We start from the raw sequence: 19962 nt of genomic DNA, 5'->3' as shown, positions 1-19962 counted from the left end.
GATTAAAAAAATGCTGGCATGAATGCGGAGAAACTGGAACCTTCATGCACTGTTACTGAAATTGTAAATTGGAGCCATTATGGAAAACAGTATGGAGGATCTTCAAAAAATTAAAGATAGAAATACTATATGATCCAGCAATTCCACTTCTCAGACTATATCCAAAGGAAATGGAAACAGTAACTTGAAGAAATATCTGTATCCCATGCTCATAGCAGCATATTTCCAATAGCCAAGCCATGAGAATAACCTGAGTGTCCATCAGGAGATGAATAAAGAAGTTGTGGTATATATACATATATACAATGGAATATCATTCAGCCATTAAAAAAAAACAAGGAAATTCTCCCCAATGTTTATAGCAGCAATGTCCACAATTGTCAAAATATAGAAAGAGCTGAGATGTCCATCAACAGATGAATGGATAAAGATGTGGTATACATATACAGTGGAATATTACTGAGCCATCAAAATGAATGAAATCTTGCCATTTGCAATAATGTGGATAGAACTAGAGGGTATTAAGCAAAGTAAGTCAGAGAAAGACAAATACCATATGATTTCACTCACGTGTGGAATTTAAGAAACAAAACAGATGAACATAGGGGAAGGGAAGGAAAAAAAAGAGGAAAACAGAGGAGACAAACCATAAAAGACTTAACTATAGAGAACAAACTGAGGGCTGCTGGAGGAGAGGTGGGTGTGGGGATGGAGTAACTGGGTGATGGGCATTAAGGAGGGCACTTAAAGTAACCAGCACTAGGTATTGTATACAACTGAAGAGTCACTGAATTCTATCTCTGAAACTAATAATACAGCATATTTTAACTAAATTGGATTTAAATTATTTTTTTAATTAAAAAACATTTAAACAAGGAAATCCTATCATTTGTGACAACACGATGGATCATGAAGGCATTGTGCTAAATGAAATAGTCAGAGAAAGACAAATACTGTATGATCTTATATATGGAATCTTTAAAAAAAATTTAAAACTCAGAAAGAGAGTTTTTATTTTCAGTAACCAGAAGCCAAGGGAGAGAACTGGAGAAAGTTGGTTGAAAAGTACAGAATTCTAGTTATAAGATAAATAAGTACTAGGGATGTAAGGTACAATATAACTGTAGCTAACACTGCTATATGACATATAGGAAAGTTGTTAATACAGAAAACACTAAGAGTTCTCATCATGAGCAGAACGTTGTTATCCTTTTTTTTATTTTTATTGCAGCCATATGAGAAGATGGATGTTGGTTCAGCCTATTGTAATAATTTTATAATACATGTAAATCAAACCATCATGCTGTGTGCTGTAAGCTTATACAATGATGTATGTCAACTGTTTCCCAATAAAACTGGGGAAAAAATTCAATTTGTTCATTCATTTATTCAGCCAACATTTAGTGAGTACGAGTGCATCAACCACTCTTCTAGGTGCTGAAGCTCAAACAGGGACCAGAGCATGGACATGGAGCATATATTCCAATGGAGTCATTTATGAAGAAGAAAAGGCTTTGCAATAACATATCTTCTACTCATTTTTTTCCCCAGAAGATATTTAGTGAGGTGTGTACTAATCAAAGAGGCTGCATTTGCTTAATGACAAACATTCCAGAGATGGCTGGATGGCTGAGATGGAGAAGACACCAGCCATCAGCCATTCATTCTTTGACTCAAAAAATTAGAAGAAATATCCACAAAAAGGAAAATAGAGTTGACTAAAAGGAAAGAGAAAAGTGTTTGTGAGGGGTGCTAGCATTGAAGGTTCTGTAAGCACGGAGATGAAAAGTACAGCCTAGGGAATATAGCTAATAATGTTTATAATAATGTTGTTTAGTGATAGATGGTAACACCATGGTGAGTGCTGAGTAATGTATGAGATTGTTGAATCAACATGTTGTACACATGAAACTAACATAATATCGTATGTTAACTATACTTAAATTAAAAAAAAAAAATAGGGATGGCCACCAGGCAGATCCAAGGACATTCACACATCTGAAACCTAACACCCCTAACAATGGGATATGAATGAATTTCTCAGGCAAGTGAGCAGAGAATGGATGTGGGTTCAAATCCTATAGCTCTACCTTACTTAGCTCCTGGTCTGGACAAGTTCCTTAACTTCAATGAACTTCAATATCTTCACTTGCAAAATGGGGAGATGGTACTATTCCTTATTCCAGAGGATTTCATGAGGCTCAAGGCCCAATGACTAGCTCATGGTGTTAACTGAACATATGACAATGTTGAATTACTGAAGAATAAGAGGGAGCAAAGATGGAAGGGAGATAAAAAGGTCTCCAAGCACAAACATCAGTTCTGAATCTTGCCAGAATCAGATATCTTGTCCCTCCCTTCAAAAGCTAAACATGAATATTATTTAACTCAGGTTGAACCTCATGCCCTATTTCTGTCTTTCCTTTTATAGCAGCGATTCTTGAACTCTAGAGTTCATGAAGCAACATGGACACTTGTCAAAAAGACTCTAGATTCCTAAGTTCAAACCTGAGAAAATCTGATGTCATGGGTCTGAGGCAAGGCCTAGGGATCTATATTATAAAATGGCACTTCTAGTAGTTTTCATGAGTGTTATAGGTGGATACTACTTTGAAACCTGCAAAGAACTGCAAACAGGGGATATCTAAATGAATCCATGACACAGAAGCAGCAATATGTCAAAAATAGAAGGTGTAAACTGAGATTAATGTACAGAACGTAACAGTAATTTTATTTGGTCTCTCCTCTCGGCCTGACTCAGGATGACATTTGGAATGAGTAATATGATGGACAAAGGCTCTGTTATTTTTTAACCCCTCAATAAGACAGCTATCAGCTTGGCTCCCTTTATGTGACTCAAAAGTCCAAAGATGTTCCCAAACATATATAAATATTTGGTAGTCAGATGGTAGCCTGGATATCCCCTTTTTATCTTACTGACTCAGACTCATGTAGATGACCTTAATTGTCTAAGTCCTTACAACAATTCTAGGCGTCAGTAAGTTATTTCTGTAATCAAGTAACTATTCACAAATAACCAATTTCACAAAATTAGCAAGACAGAAAAGAAAGAGCAGACTGCCATAAGTAGCACATGTTTCCATGTGGATAATTGCTGAAGACTATCTCTTCTCAGAATGTCAATGTAGCCGAAGGAATCTATGTAGGAGAAAGGAACAGGAACAATGACAGCAATGAAAACAAAATTTTAAGGAGAAAGAAAATTTCATAGTCCCAAACAGAGTTAGCCACAGTAGGCCTCTTTAATAGTGATGGGAATATCAAGACAATAAAAGCTTACTGGCAGTGTAATGCCATTTAATCCCAGATTAAGATATGTTCTAGGAAAATGAAAATTTGTGTCTTTAGAATGCCAAAGTGGCTAACGGAGTAGTGAAAAATCAAATCCTTCAGCATTGTCTTGTCTACATCCATGTCTTCCAACCCTTTTGTCTTCACCACATCATAGCATTTTCTGCTATCCTCTATGGGCTTTTCCACAAAGCAAAAAGAAACTTGGACTGGCATTATCATACTGGTAGGTAGGCCTTGATGTTCCCAGAGGACCCGTATCTCTCAGTATTCAGCCCCTGGGGAGTCCTCTCCTACTTAGAGTGTCAACTAGCTAATGGTTTGGCCGTTGAGATAGTAGCAAGCATGACTCAAATATTGATAAATATTTGTACACTGTCTTTTGGAATGTTTACTTTGAGAAGCCAGCTGCCATATTATAAAGAAATTCAGTCTTGACTACTCAATGATTGACTACTCAAAGATGAGACCCAGGAGGATATCTTGGACATTCTACCCTCAGGTGAGCTCCTAGCAGAATGCAACCACTTGATTGACCTCATCTCCACCACATGGAGCAGAAGGATGCTCAGCTAAGCCAGTCAACCCACAGAATTGTGAGAAATAATTGAAAGGAGTACCTGGGTGGCTCAATGATTGAGCATCTGCCTTCAGGTCAGGGCGTAATCCTGGGGTCCTGGGATCAACTCCCTCATCGGACTCCCTGCAGGGATCCTGCTTCTTCCTCTGCCTGTGTCTCTGCCTCCCTCTGTGTCTCTCATGAATAAATAAGTAAAATCTTTAAAAAAAACAAAGAATTGACGTTTTAAGCCATTGGGTTTAGGGGTGACTGTTATGTAGCAACAAACAATTAACATAGAAATTGGTACCTAAAAGTAGGGTGCTATTATAACAAAAACCTCAAGTATTTGACATTGGATCTCTTTATTTTTATTTTATTTTATTTTATTTTATTTATTTATTTATTTTTGGATCTCTTTAAAATATACCTTGGAGTTTGTTTTTACTGAAGTTTGGGAAGGCCAACAGATCAGATGATTGCCATTGAAAAGGCAGTTTGTTCTTGTATAGCTGTCAAGAGGAAGAGGCATGCTACCCTATACAGGACCACATGGGGAAGCACCAGGGTCTGTCAAGAAACAGGAGTAAAAGAGTAGCATGGGTAATAGCCTTTCTGGCAATTTTCATGAGAAAGAGTGGGCAAGGCAGGTAACCAGGATAAGCAGGTTTAGGATTGTTTAGTTTGAATAATTTCAGCAGACTCTGAAGAGTAGAGATTGAGTTGTGTGATACCTTGCCCTGGGTTGATTAGGGCAGGGGACAATGTGTGAGAGCTTGGCAAAGGGGAGAGTTGGTTGTATGGGCTCTGGATTAGGTACTTTGCATATGCAAAAGATAGTTGGTTACTGTCTCTAGGAATTAGCTAAGCAGGGGAGGAACAGTCTCTCCTGGGTCAGCAAGGCCCCAAGAACCTTCAAAGCATCATGAAATATAAAATATTTTAAAACATGATTAATACAGAATTTGGGACTCCATGGAAGATGGAAAAATGAGAATACTGTGAGTGGACCCTGGAACAACTAAACTTTCTATTAGAGGCTGGAGAAAAAGGGACCTGTGTTATATATTAGTAGAAGAATGAAGGAAATTTTTACCTATGCTTGTTACAGGATTTTTTTTCCCTTTGGTGCCAGCAGTTCTTGGTCACACTGCTTCAAAGAATCAAGAGGTATACCAAAGAGTGGTGGGCAGCAAAGCAAAGTTTATTGGGCAATATTAAACTATAGTACAAAGCTCCCCAAGAAGGAGGGGACCCGAGAGGGCTGCTGGTTTGACATTTAGATCTAGGGGTTTTTATGGACTTGTTGGCTGGCTATTTTAATCCAATTAGTCCTCCATGAGCCTGTCACCCAATCAGGTTTTTGTCATCTACCTATCATGTGGGAAAGAGTGGAGGGATCCTTCCAGGGCGGTGTAAAATCCTCATAAGGGTGGTTTCCTCTCAGGGCAAGGCCCTTGTCCCTGCCTCTCTTCCAACTATCCTTCATTAGTGGTAACTTAGAAGATAGAAAAATTAGATACCTAATAAAGTTGAGAATTTAGCTAAGAATTTGGCTAAATTTAGGCGGAATAGTGAATGTGTCAATTGGTGCTCTAAGCCATTTATGGGAAGATATTGCAAGAAAAATAAAAGGTAAAGAACGTACTATTCAGTTTTCAAGCGGAACACAGAGAAAATATTTCCAACTTGGGACTTTTTGAATTAGACAAGATAGCTGTTTCTCATTTTCAGTCTTTCAAGTGGGTAAAACATCTTAAAGTAAGAATTTTCCTCAGGGAGAAAGATCAACTCCAAGATGCTATCATTCTAGAGGCCTGAGGGCAAATAGAGAATCAAGGTTTCAGCTGTTTGATCCCTTGTTTAGACCCCTGAAAGATTTAAGGCAATGCTTCACAGATCCTCTCCCCTGAACAAAATCACTTCTGAGAATCTTAAGGGCATTTTACCACAAAACACTTATTCTGAGCTCAAATCAGGGAGAGACCTCTGGCGTGTTATTTGTGGGTGTGGGTTTTTGCCTAATGGAATGGATTTTAAAACTGGATATCTAGGGATCCCTGGGTGGTGCAGTGGTTTGGCGCCTGCCTTTGGCCCAGGGCGCGATCCTGGAGACCCAGGATCGAATCCCACGTCAGGCTCCCGGTGCATGGAGCCTGCTTCTCCCTCTGCCTGTGTCTCTGCCTCTCTCTCTCTCTCCTCTGTGACTATCGTGAATAAATAAATAAAATCTTTAAAAAATAAATAAATAAATAAAACTGGATATCTACAAGTCCACAGCCTTTTTTAAAGAGTTGTATCAGCTTGGACTCAGAAGAATAGGTCAAAATGAAAAGATGTCTCTGAGCCACCAACTTATATTATTGACAGGAAGCCATTTGAGAGTATTACTTAGTGGTAGGCATTGCCATTATTTATGGAAGCAAGGCCATCTTAGAAAGTAGAACCAAGAATCCAGAAGATCAAGATGTAGAGGAGAGCAATGTCTTAAGGAACTAATTCTAGGGATTGCAGCAAACATTCTGTTCCCCCAAGTGACATGTGTCCCAATGGGTTACAAAGTTTCGATGGAGCAAGAACTCTACACTTTCGGTCTCATCTCTCTGCTACCATTTTTAGAAAGGGAATACCTAACCTATGGAGGTTATCCTTTCCTATTTTCATCATTGAGTGTTGAATGTATGAGGACATCCTAGGAACCACATTTATGCTTGAAAATGATTTATATGACAAAGTGCTAAGCACCAAGCATGAACCTGATGCTGAAGTGGGATGATGTTATGTGGGTCAGGGAAGGAACTGAACGTACTTTGAATGTAAGACAGATATGCATCACTGAGGGCTAGAAGGCAGACTTCAGTATTTTCTCACATTGCTGGCCCCCAGTGCTCCATGCTTCTGGGATTTCATACCCCAGTATAGCCCTGTCCTACTTTGGCTCTGGGCTTGGCCACTGACTTGTGTTGGTCAATGAGAATTTCACAAAATGATACAAGCAGAGGCTTGATAAGCACTTGCAATCTGGAGCTTGACCTCTAGGTCCACTGCTATAAGAGAGCTCAGACTAAATACTGAATAATGAGAAGCTGTATGGAGAGAGGTCCTTGAGAATGAGGAGCCATTTGGGATGTTCTATCTCCAGTTGAACTATTTATTAAATACAGCCAGGAAGTGACCTCCGTTATCCCATATGGAATAAAACTGTCCTGCTTGGTCAATCAATTCACAGAATCATGAGACATGATAAGTCATTGTTGTTTCAAGTCAAGGGATGGCAAACTACATCCTGAAGGCTAAATTTAGCTCACCACCTGTTTGTAAATAAAGTTTTATTGAGAAGCAGTCATACTCATTTGTTTACATATCATTGGTGGCTGCCTTTGCACTGCAATGGCAGAGACCACATGGCCCAGAAAGCTGAAATGTTTACTATACAGCCTTTACAGAAAAAGTTTGCTGATCCCTGCTTTAAGCCACTAACTTCTGCAGTGGTTTGTTATGTAATAGGGTATTAATGAAATAGGGGTTTCATTGAATGGAACTAGAGAAAAGTCTAAGTTTGTACTAAAAGTAAGTATATGTTACAAGGGAGGAGAACAGAGGAAGAGAAGGAGAGAAGAGAAGACAAAATGCCTAGAGAGGGAGACATGATAATGGAAAGAGATTTGATTTAAAAAAAAAAAAAATGAGGAGAAAAGAGGAAAAGGAGAAAAAAGAGAAGAAGAGGAATAAGTTTCCTGTGGAGTGGATATTAAAGTCAAGAGTAATATTTGAACTTTAGGATTTTTTGGTTATAAAGCTATGAAGTCATGTTTTTGTTTTGTAGGTGGTCATTATTTATGTCATAACTAGTGAAAGTATTAATGCTTGTTGTTAGTACAAGATTCATTATCCCTTAATCTGTACCTCAGAATTATTACTTTTATTAAGTGTACAGTATAAACTGCTAAACTGCTAAGGAATGACTCCTGACCACCTTCAGCAAGGAATGGTCATGTGTCTTAGTCCCTTCAGAGTGCTATAATAAAATGCCATAAACTGGGTGGTTTATAAACAATAAGACTTGACTTCTCACAGTTCTGGAGGCTGAGAAGTCCCAAGATCAAGGCACTAGCAGATTCAATGTCTGATAAGAGCCCTTTTTCTGTCTTATAGAAGACACCTTATAGCTGTAACTCCATATGGCAAAAGGATAAGAAATTTCTCAGCTTTTATAAGGATACTAATTCTGTTTATGAGGGCTAATGATGTTGTGACCTAATTACCTCACAAGGGCTCCCCCTCCTGATACCATCACACTGGCATTAGGTTTTCAATACCTAATACAAAGCTCATTCTTATCCATTTCCTGGAACCACTGGCATTAGGTATTGAAAACCTAATGCCAGTGTGAATACAGTACTCCCCCTACCCCAAGGGAGTATGTTCCAAGCCCCCCCAGTGGATGCCTGAAACTATGATAGTACCAGACCCCATTTACCCCGCAGTTCACCGACTTAAAATGGTTGACCTTATGATTTTTCAACCTTGCGATACAAAAGCAATACACATTCAGTAGAAACTGTACTTCAAATTTTGAATTTTGATCGTTTTCCCAGGCTAGCAATATGTGGTTGGATGCTCTCTTGTGATGCTGGGCAGTGGCGGCCAGCCACAGCTCCCAGTCAGGCAGGCAATCATGAAGGTAAACAACCAGTATATGCTTATCGTTCCGTGCCCAAACAACCATTCTGTTTCTCATTTCCAATACAGTATTCAATAAATCACAGGAGAAATTCAACTCTTTATTATAAAATATGCCTTGTGTGAGATGATTTGCCCAAGTGTAAACTAATAGAAGTGTTCTGAGCACATTTAAGGTAGGCTAGGCTAAACTCTGATGTTGAGTAGCTTAGGTGTATTACATGTATTATCAACTTATGATATTTCCCACCTATAATGGGTTTATTAGGAAATTATCCCATCATAAGTCAAGGAAGATCTATACTATGTTTTTCCTATGCATATATACCTATGATAAAGCTTAATTTATAAATTAGGCACAATAAGAGATTAACAACTAGTAATAAAATGGAACAATTAAGACAATATACTTGTAATAATAAAAGCTATGTGAATGTGGTCTCTCTTTCCCCCTCTCTCTCAATCTTATTGCACTCTCTTTTTCCTCTCTCTCTCTCTCTCTCACTATATTCTTGTAATGATGTGAGATGATAAGATGCCCACATGCTCAGATGAAGTGAGGTGAATGATGTAGGCCCTGTGACATAACTTTAGACCACTATGGACCTTCTGGATAGCTCATTAGAAGTAGGATCATCTGCTTCCCAATCATGGTTGATCACAGGTAACTGAAACCACACAGAGGGAAACTGAGTAACAAGGGACTACCGTGTGAATTCTGAGGTAGCATAGTCAATCAATACCATCACATGACTCAGTTCTGGCCAATGAGATATAAGAATCACTGGTACAGACTTTATGAAGAACCTTTTAGAAGGACAGCCTACTGGCTTTTTTGCTTCCTTTTGCCCTTTGCTTTTGTTATTTTACTCATTCTACTTGGAACATAGATGTGATTTGTGTAATTATAATTAACATCTTGCAAAAAAAAAAAAAAAAAAAAAAAAACATCTTGCAACCACAAAGGTGGAAAGCCAGAACCATGATTGGCAAAACGGAAGATAGAATGAGCTTTGGTCCCAAAGAGCACCTCTGAATGTCCAAATCGGCCCTGGACTACCTATTTCTTACATCTTTTGTTACGTGAGAATAATAAATTGCTTCTCTGTTTACGTCATTATTTTCCAGTTTTCTTTTATGTACAGCACCAATAAATCATCACTAAATACAGATCACATTCTTGCCGTTTCGTAGGAATTTCAGCCCCATCTTCAAAAAGTTGGCGCAGATTGATAGGTGAAGAATCTAGTAACAATATGAGAGCAGCTCTCTTCTCTTGTGCTATAATTTAGTGTTGATCTAGCAGTCCCTGCTTTTATCATTTTGTAAATGATGAAGAATAAATGCATTCTTCTGCTATTTTGTCTTGTTCGGAGTGATATATAGAAATTAAACTTAATTACTGCAAAATTATATTAGACTATGTAAACTAATGTAGCATAAATTTCCCTTAAGTTGCACATTCCTTTTAACCCACTAATAAGGTAGATAGATTTTTTTTAAAGTTTTAGTATGGAAAGATCTACAGAACCATTGAAACAAAAACCCTGTGCCTGCTTTTTTGGTTTTTGGTTTTTGTTTTTAACTTCTAAATTGATCGAGTTCTGCACTCACTTCCAAATTTATTTTCCCCTCTGGAGTATTTTTCCTGACACCAACCAATTTTCTAATTTTCTGACACCAACTTGGTGTCCAAAAAGTCAACTCAAATATGACATTAACTACCAGCTAGCCCAGGCTCCACAGGTTAAGGGCTCAGTCCCACAAGACTACCACCACATCACACAGCAGTCCTGGACCACTAGCACCTCTGACCACTTACAAATTAGGAGTCCCCATGACTCCTTCTTTACATTCAATAATTTTTTAAAATGGCTCACAGAACTCAGGAAAACACTTTACACATGTTTACCAGTTTATTACAAAGGACAAAACTCAGAACAGCCAAGTAGAAGAGATGCATAAAGCAAGGTATGGGGAGGAGGGGCACAGAGCTTTCCTGCCTTTCTAGGTACACCACCCTCCTTGCAAGTATATATGTTCAGTAGCCCAGAAGCTCTCTAAACCTTATTGTGCAAGAGTTTTTACAATCCAATCTCCAGCCTCACCTCCTCTCCCACAATTTGGGGGGATAGGGTGGGAGGGCTGGAAGTTCCCTTCCTCTAATCACAGTTTAGTCTTTCTGGTGACCAGCCCCCATCCTGAGGCTGTCTAAGGGCCCCACATAAAGCCACCTCATTAGCATAAACTCAGAGGTGATCAAAATGAACTTCTTAGGAATAACAACCCTCTATCACTCAGAAAATGCCTAGGGCTTTAGGAGTTCTGTGACAGAAACTGGGGACAAAGACCAACTATTTTTCATATTATACTACACCTCTCATTCCTTTTTCTTACTCTACTTACCGTAACAATGACATACACAAATTCTGTATTTTCCCAAGCAGTTAATGAAATGAGTATGAACTTTATAAAATCTTTACCTCTTACACCTCTTAGAGCAAGCAATGGTAGCCAATTTTTAAACTCCTCAGATAATCCTTGAGTACTAAGTGCATCTGCCCTGACATTTCAACCACACACTCTCCATGAAGTCTAGGTTTTTCCAAGACAAATGGAAATCATTTTGTATGGAAGAATGTGTCAAGGCCCTTAACCTGGGTCAGTCTACTCAGACAGATGGATTCCCTGAAAGATGGATCATGTATTTATAAGAATAAAATTTTCTCCCCCTTCAACTTGTCAAACCTTTCAGAGTCTTTGACATCTCTGAATAGCCCAGTTCAGCACAGGAAAAAAAAAAAAAAAAAATGGTACCTCTGGTCTGAGATGGAGATTGACAGCTCTTTAGATCATAGAGATGATTGTGTTCATATAGACTAAGGATAAGAGGAAATCCATACATGGAACAAAAGTTTGAGTTGGGAATGCTAATTGAAGTTCTGCTATATAGAAAGGACAACCTTGGAAGTCTGGGACTTTGAGAATAAAAGGCCTTCAGGTGATGTGGGAAACAAAGACAAAAGAAACATTAAATTTCCTTACTACTTACAGCCCATTAACAAGTCCTTGAAACAGGCAGAGTGACATTCCTCTAGGAACTCAACTCCCTCAATACTTGCAAAGGGCAAACCCCAATCTTAGCCAGACACCCAGAATCCTGTGAATCTGTTGCTTGAACATATTAAAAAAAATGCTTTGAAACTTTCTTTATATCTAAAGATACATGTTGGCAATCATCCCCCAAGAATATGACCCACCAATATACATCCGAAGGGTCTCATGACTGAGGTTTTACTAAAAAGTAATAAATGACCTTTTCCTAACAATAGCTGGCCCCCTCAAGATCCTGGAAACCTTGTTTCCAAAATACCTTGGAGGCTTGTGATATCCTTAACCCCCTCCCAACTTGAAAATACATAATGAGTCACTCATGACCCCAATGCAGCACTTTCTACTTATGGGTGCTTAAATGTAACCACGTTTTTGCACCAAAGATGTCATCTATGTATCACAGGGACCATGGAATGTGTTATAGCTACTTCAGGGAAGTTGCCCAGGCCATAGTTAGTTTCTGTCTGAAGTGCTTTCTTAGCTTCCACTTCCAGAGTCCACCCATACGCCTGAGTACCTTGCCAGGAAATTTGTTTCTCTGACTTCAAGTACCCCCAATAGCAGCTGCCTCCCCTGACCCCTATCACACCCTCACCTACCCACCATTCATCCTTATAATCAGTTCCCTGCTCCAATTGGTTAGATCTGACCTCACTTGACCTCAACTACCATCTGTTCCTACAGCAGAGCCTGAGGCACATACATGCTGTATCTGTAATCCAGTTATTGCAGGCAGTCCCCCATCACTACTGGTTAACTATGGTTACTGCCTCCCCCCCCACCAAAAAAAATGCATCCACACATAGGCACTCATGTGCATATAGCATACAACCCTTAAAACACAAAGAGCTCAACACTCAAACTAATGATGAGATGGTTACAAAGGTAATTCCCAGAAAATAGAGATGATTCTGATCCTTTTCACTTTTTTTTCAAAGCTGTATTTTTTGCTATAAAACTGTAGTCAACAATTTTTTTCAGGAAATAAAGTTTTCCCCAAAACTGTTTTCTGTGCCTACATGTACCAAATCATTTAGGAAATTCTAATAATTTCATTAAAATAAAGAAATCAGTAAAGAAGTTAGTCTGCTTTTTCCTCCCAAATGCACACACAAAAAACACCCAACTATTGGATTACCAAATATTTAGCTTCTGTTCGATGAAGTATTGCATAGACCAGCCTAGAAAAGAGGAAGAGTACAAGGCAGTGGTAAAACAGTAGAATCTGACCATTATAGAAAAATAGGAAAATTAAAGTTTAACATTATAGTTAAGCATAATTCCAGAGGGAAAAAGTAGATCAATCTGTTTGCAAGATAGGAATACAGTATATCTGAAATAGATGGTCTGAGTATTTGGGCATGGATTATAGCAAATCCAAAAAACACATAGGCAGATATATGTGTAAACAAATACATATCCAGGCAAATGCTTAAAAATATATATATTATATTTGGCTTATATGTAAAATATAATTTATACCACTGTTCTGTTTGACTTAATATTTTCAAAGAGAAATAGGGCAAATTGGAAAGCTCATATATAAATGTAGCAACAAAAAAATGGAATACACACAAGAATAAATTTTCTAATAAAGCATAATAAATAAGTAGGGATAGAAAATGATTGATGACTTTAAAAAATGAAGTACTGATTGCTTTAAAATCTCTCATAAACAAGATGAATTGAAGAAAGTAAAGTAGACAGAAACTAATGGCAAAGAGCAAGCTGGAGATAAACACTTGGGAGAGTTGAGTATTCCTAAATAATCAGAATTAAGGAAATGCATCGGGACCACAAAAGGCATAAAAACTAGGAGCCAGCATTTGCTTGGCAATCTTGTCTGTGTAGCTCTACTAAACTGACCAAAACACTGCCAATTTGTTTTGTTTTGTTTTCTGCCATCATAATGGATAGTTACTGAGCAATTGATTGTATCATTGTGCAGTTGGTTGGCTTTGGTCATTAAGATGGATGAAATGATTGGACCAAGTGTTTCATGGTCTGGTGATCTTGGTCACCTTAATGACCCAGTTGTATTGACTGCAGAATCCTGACCACCATACATTCTCTCCGTCTCCAATGGATATATTTTTATAATGCATACACTGCCTTTATAGCTATTTCCTTGCTGTCTCTATTTTTTAAAAGTCTCAGAGAACTAAGGTGCTGCTAAAGAAGTTCTAAAATTAACACAAACCAACGACGTAACTATATTAAGACATACAAATCTGTAAACACCCTGTAGATAATGAATTCATGAACACCACCTACTACTGAGATGCTTTTTTAAAAAGCTGGAGATAAACTTTTCCTAAGGAATTATTAAATTGAGGTTTGTAGAGCCTGACACCCTTTCTTCCGTCCCCCACCCCAAAATAATTTTAGGTCAAACATTAAGTGTAAATTGGATTCTAGCAACTTCAGGGTGTGGGTCCTCTGATCTCCTGACTGCATTCACGACTGCTGCAAAAACACAGGCTTGGTCCTGTCTCCCATCCTGAGCCAGTGCTGACTGAGGCTGGTGAGATTTTGAATTAAATTCTGACCCTAGACCTGAGGCTTGAAAATTCAGCTGTGATTGTTGGGTTTTCTTCATGCCTTACAAGCCTCTTTTACTGCCCTTCAGATCCAAGTGCCGATGTCCTGGGTGCCTGAGTCGCCCCAACATACCTAGTACTACCCCTGATATTGGCTCTGGCCATGGTGTCTTACTTCTGCCTAACTCCTTTTTTCTTAGTTTGCAACCAGTCATCCAGAGACTGTCATCCCCTCCCTGTGACCAGAGCCACACTCGGAACTGCAGTACATCTGGCTAGGGCCTGGACCCCACCTGGCACCTGTCAGCCCTCCACTCCAGGAACTGGAGCCTCGCCCAAACACAGCTTTCTGGCAGGGATTCTGCAACATATGGGTACAACTCCCAGAATCATGACTGCCACCTGCCTAGCTCCCAAGAGCTCACCCACTGCTGTGCCCTGTCTTACCAAATTGGACTTTATGCCCAAGATCACTTAAACCATTCCTCAGCTTGCTCCATGATTTTCAGTTGAGCTTTGTCCTAGCCCTTTCTGGGACTAATGCTATCGCCCACTTCCTTGGCTCCTGTTCCACTGGCCCAATATTTCTGTTATCTCAAATGTTTCTCATGAAAAACCCAATCATATCTCAATCTAGGTGGAAAAACATCAAACTGAAGACCAGGAAACCAGGGTTTCTAGCGTTGTCTCAAACACTAACTACTCATTTTGACTTTCTCAGTCTCAATTATCTGACGTATAAAATGAAAAATGTTGGAAGCTCCTTTTAGTTCTCATCTTTTTTAACTCCATGAAAATGCTTGGTTTAGAGGTGTGAGGAAATGATAAATTGAGTATATATACATTTGGTGAGAAATATTTTCATTAGGATGATTCAAAGGTTAATATATAATCTGATTTTTAACATTTTGTTATTTTTTATTTGAGAGAGAGTGAGAGAGATCACAGAGAAAAGGGAGAAGCAGTCTTGCCACTGAGCAGAGAGCCTGATGTGAGGCCTGATCCCAGTACCCCAAGATCATGACTAAAGCATAAGGCAGACACTTAACCAACTAAGCCACCCAGGTGCCCCTGATTTGGTTTTATTTAGTATTATATTCATGATCTAGAAAAGGAAGTAAGCAGAACTCTAGTAAAATTAGAAATTATGTTAAATATATAAAATATATTTATCAGCACTAGTAGAGACAAAATAATATAAATGGACCTAAAGAGGTTAGAAAGATGAGTAGAAAAAAATGAGACTTTTGCCTACAAAAATGCCAACGACCAGGGGCACCTGGGTGGCTCTGTGGGTTAAGCCTCGGGCTCTTGGTTACAGCTCACATTCTGACTTCCAGGTCCTGAGATGGAGCCCCACGTGGGCTCTGCACTTGGGGAATCTACTTGGGATTCTCTCTGTCTCCCTCTGCCCCTCATCCAATTCACACTCTTTCTCTGTCTCTCCAACAAATAAATAAAATCTTTTAAAAAATGCCAATGATCAGGGGAGAGGTGAGGGGAGAAAAATTGTTCAAAACAGATGCTATGCAGGTGGGAAAGCCAGTAAAAACATTGTCAAGCTATCCAAAGACAAGTTCAGCACAATTTTTGAATTAAGAAAACAATGGAGTAATGTAAGATAAAAGCCAATACACATTGGGAAGCAGAACAGCAATCAGTCACACCTGATCTTATCCCCCAAGGCAGATAAGAATTGGTTTTCAACCCCATTCTCCCTTACTTTTCTTTCACTGTGGAGGCTAAAAAAAAAAAAAAAAAGTAAAATAGTTACTTTTCTAATCTTCCTGAAGTGCAGGTATGGTCATTCAACTCAGATCTGTCCAATACAACCTAGGACAAAATCTGCCTGAAGGATTCTACAAAAGCTGATACCTTGTTAAAAAAAAAGGGGCAGATATCAGTGCTGTTTCTTCCCTATTACTCTCTGGAAAGTATCCATAATACCAGAAGTTGCAGCAGCCATTTTACTATCAGAGACAAGTCTCATGGGATTGAAAACAAACAAATAAAATAGTTCAAGATCTAAGAAGAAGATCAAAGAACCTAATGATTCCATCCATGAGATTAATGAATGCAATCACCCACCACCATATTTCGTATTGTAAATTTAGAAATGACACTTTAAGTCATCTTTAATTGGGTTTAGTTAATTACTTACAATTCTAAAATAATTCTTTGTCCTTGGTTTTGTCTCAACACCCAGATATGTGTGTGTATATATATATATATATATATATATATACACTCCAAAAGCTTTTACCCAACAGTGAACACATTTATGTAAATTGCAGAGTTTTATCTATAGTACCATTTCTGGAGCAGGAGAGTTGAACTTGGAAAAATTTTAGGTCAGTTTTCAAAACTTAAAATGAAGAGAAAAGAAAAGTTATCCCACAAGCTAAAGAATTTAATATTGGTACATTTTATCTAGAGTTGAATATTGAAATTTTGGTTTGAGAAAATAAATGAAAAAGTACTGATCCCAAAGAACCAGCATCCATTCACCAGGCATAAATCATGCTAGTTTCCACATATCTTCCTTTGCCTGAGTCTAAAATTTTAAGTAAGGAAAAGTTATTCATTCAGTGAAAATATACTGAGTTACCTAAGATGTGCTGGGCATGTGCTAAGAACTGGAGATGCAAAGATAAATAGAATTCAATATCTTCCTTTAAGAAATTTATTAGTTTCTTAAATTCCATGTAACAATGGAGATATCCAGGTAAGTAGATAGTGTCAGTATCAATAGTGTATGGTAAGTGCTTGACAGCAGCCAGTACAAGAAAGAATAGTAACGTAAGAAATGGTGGCATGAAAAATGTCATCATGATTCATGGAAGAGTGATTATTTTAGCTGTTATCTGGAAGAATGAGAATTTCATCACTAAACATGGGGAAAATTATTCTGCGAATCAATGTCAGTACGTGTAAAGGCACAGTGATAATTAAGACATAGATGTCTTTGGAAAATGCAGTGAATTCGGTGTTCAGGGGACGTCACTGGAGAGGTAGAGGCTGGTGGTGAGGCATTTGGACTTTATCCTGCAGTTAACTGGGAGTTCAAGTGAAATATTACATAAAGGAGGTCCATGGTTTGGTATGATTTGGTATGGTTGTCCTAGAATGATGACACTGGTTGTAGGTAGAGGATAGATTAAAGAAGTGAGAGATTACATGCAGGGAAGTAATTAGAAACCTGTCACAAACAAATCAGGCAAGAAATGAGAACCTGAAGAATTGATACCTAGAGGGTTTCCTGACCTACTGACTGACTGTGGGTGAGGAGGAACAGGGCACACTATTGGCCTGGGCAAGTGAGTGAGTGGCAGTCCTATAAACCAGAATAGAGATTTCAGGAGGAGGTGCATATTTTGGTGAGAGGACGCGGGAGGAAGATAAGATGTTCATTTTGGGAGAGTGAATCATGCATATGGAGATCTGTATTTGAAACAGAATTCCAACAAGGTCTGGGCTGAAAATACAGAATTGGGAGTCACACAGAAAGAGGTGGTGGTGGAGGAAGCTGTGGGCAGTGCTGAGAAGGCCCAGGCAAGTGGTGATTGAGGAAGAGAGATCTGACAAGAAGAAAGAGGAGGCATCCAGAGCTGGAGGAGGAAAATGAGGAGAATGAGTGTCAGTGAAACAAAGATAAAAAGAAACTAAAGGAAAAACACACACACACAAGGAGTGGTTAGTCTTGAAGCTGCAAAGAAGCCTTGTAAGGTAAGGAATGCAAAGGTGTGTGTGTGTGTGTGTGTGTGTGTGTGTGTGCATGTGTGTGTTTGTGTGTGGGGAGAGAGAGAGAGAGAAGGAAAAGAGAGAGAATGATGGTAACTATGGGGGCCTAATTAGAACCAATGGATTGGTGAATACAAAGGCAAATCACCAATGAATGAGAATGGAAGAGGAGGTGAAGAAGTAAAGATGGTGGGGAGAATATGATGCAGGGGTTAGAGTTGGAAGAGAATTATTTTATTTATAAAGAAATGGAAGAAGCTAGAGTCTTTTATAAGATGATGCTTAAAGAGTCAGTTGAGAGAAAGAGGGTGATGCTATAAGAGAGGGAATAGGAGAGCCAAGATCTTGAGGAATTTTGAGAAGATACTATTCCAGATACGCAGGAGAAACTTCCACCTCCACTTTGCCAGGTTCAGATTACGTCTGAAGGGTAGCAAAGCAGCAAATGAGTGGAGTCTCACCTGAATGCATCCACTTTCCAAGTGGAACAGGTCATGGTATCGGTCATGCTGAGAATAGAGGGGAGAGATGGAATAAGTAAGCCCAAGAAAAGTGGAAAAAATGGAAATATGCAATATCCCAAATGGGAAACAAAAGCAGAGGAGAGAAACAAAGATTTTTCCGGCTGTGTTTATATGCTATGTTCACATGCAAGGGGGTGGAAGTGGAAGAAGAGGCAGATTGAAAAGACAGAAGAAAGGAATCCTGGAGAAAGTGCTCGGCTTTGCACAGGGGGTGAGTAGTCTTTTTCTCTGACGTGAGAAGGAAGAAAGTGAGGGTTTCTGGACTTTAGTTTATGCACTTTGTAAATAATCTTTTGAGAGTCTTACAAACAAGGTGGAAAAATTTGGACTGGATGCAAAGGCTATTAAGTAGACAAATATCTCCCTGAATCAATGCTGATTAATGGTTTGATGCCTATGTGGAGGGCGAATTCTACTTGCATGGCCAAGGATTCTGTCCTTGGCCCTGTCCTGTCAAGCATTATTGTTTTTAAATTCAGCGCCTTGGATGAGATGCATAAGGCTTGCTCATCAAATATGTGGATGCCATGAAGCCAGAAGGGACAAAGATGACAGAAATATGCGATGATGGGATTAGGATCTAAAGAGTAATTGACAGGGTGAAATAATTGGCTGAATCTAACAAGACAAAAATAAACAAGGATCCATATGCAATATTATACCCAGATGAAAATGATAAAATAAAAATCAACAATGGAAGTAGACAATTTCAGGAAGGTGTAGGAGGTACTTAGTTTATCAGGGTCACACATAAACAAACGTTTCAAAATGTCAATTAGAGTAATAAGTGGCATGAGGCCGTACGAGCTTTTGCAAACTAATTTTGAATTTTCAGGAACTTTGCAAGCCAGTAGTTAAACACTGGCCGTTATTAAAAATGAAACTACACAAATTTAAAACTAAATACACTGAATTAAACACAAAGAACATAAATACTCAAAACATATCACTTCCCTCTTTTGTTTTCGTTTTTTGTTGTGTTTTACTATTCTTTATACACTACAGATTATTTATTTCCTTGTATCTATTTGGTGGAAATACTGTATAATGCTGTTTTGCTGTACATCTCTTCCCAGCTCTACATTCAGTGATGCCACATTTGTAGCTTCAAATAAGACGTGGTGGAGTTTTTACACCATGGAAATGGGCAAATGCTACAAATCATATCCTTCACTCCTAGCCCCTTGAGAGCCAGTTGTTAAACATTTACCAGCACACCACTGAATAGGTTCACAGTTTAATGCTATGGTGGTAGGACACACACACAGAGCTCTTACAGTTCTGTGATGTATTCTTTGATATTGAACACCTAAAATTATGGTACTGATTTATTCCTTTCTCCCTTCCTAATAAGTATAATTATTAGGTAAGGATGATACATTTTAAGGAATATCAATAAATTATGTATGTTAAAAGAAGATAGGAGAGTAATCAGAATGAAAGGACTCAAAATCTTGTTTAATGAAAAATAGCTCGGGATGCCTAGGTG

General features: G+C 38.6%; 1 long non-coding RNA gene across 1 annotated transcript in view; it reads right to left on the bottom strand.

Moving 5' to 3' along the window:
- Positions 1 to 3931: 3931 nt before the first annotated feature.
- Positions 3932 to 19962, bottom strand: part of LOC144305020 (uncharacterized) — a 60865-nt gene continuing 44834 nt past the window's right edge. The window contains exon 3 of the long non-coding RNA XR_013372046.1: positions 3932 to 4090. This is a non-coding gene — a long non-coding RNA (uncharacterized LOC144305020). The remainder of the gene's footprint in view (positions 4091 to 19962) is intronic.

This window comes from Canis aureus, chromosome 35 (assembly GCF_053574225.1).
Source record: "Canis aureus isolate CA01 chromosome 35, VMU_Caureus_v.1.0, whole genome shotgun sequence".
Classification (NCBI taxonomy): domain Eukaryota; kingdom Metazoa; phylum Chordata; class Mammalia; order Carnivora; family Canidae; genus Canis; species Canis aureus.
This window is presented reverse-complemented; position numbering and strand designations above follow the sequence as displayed.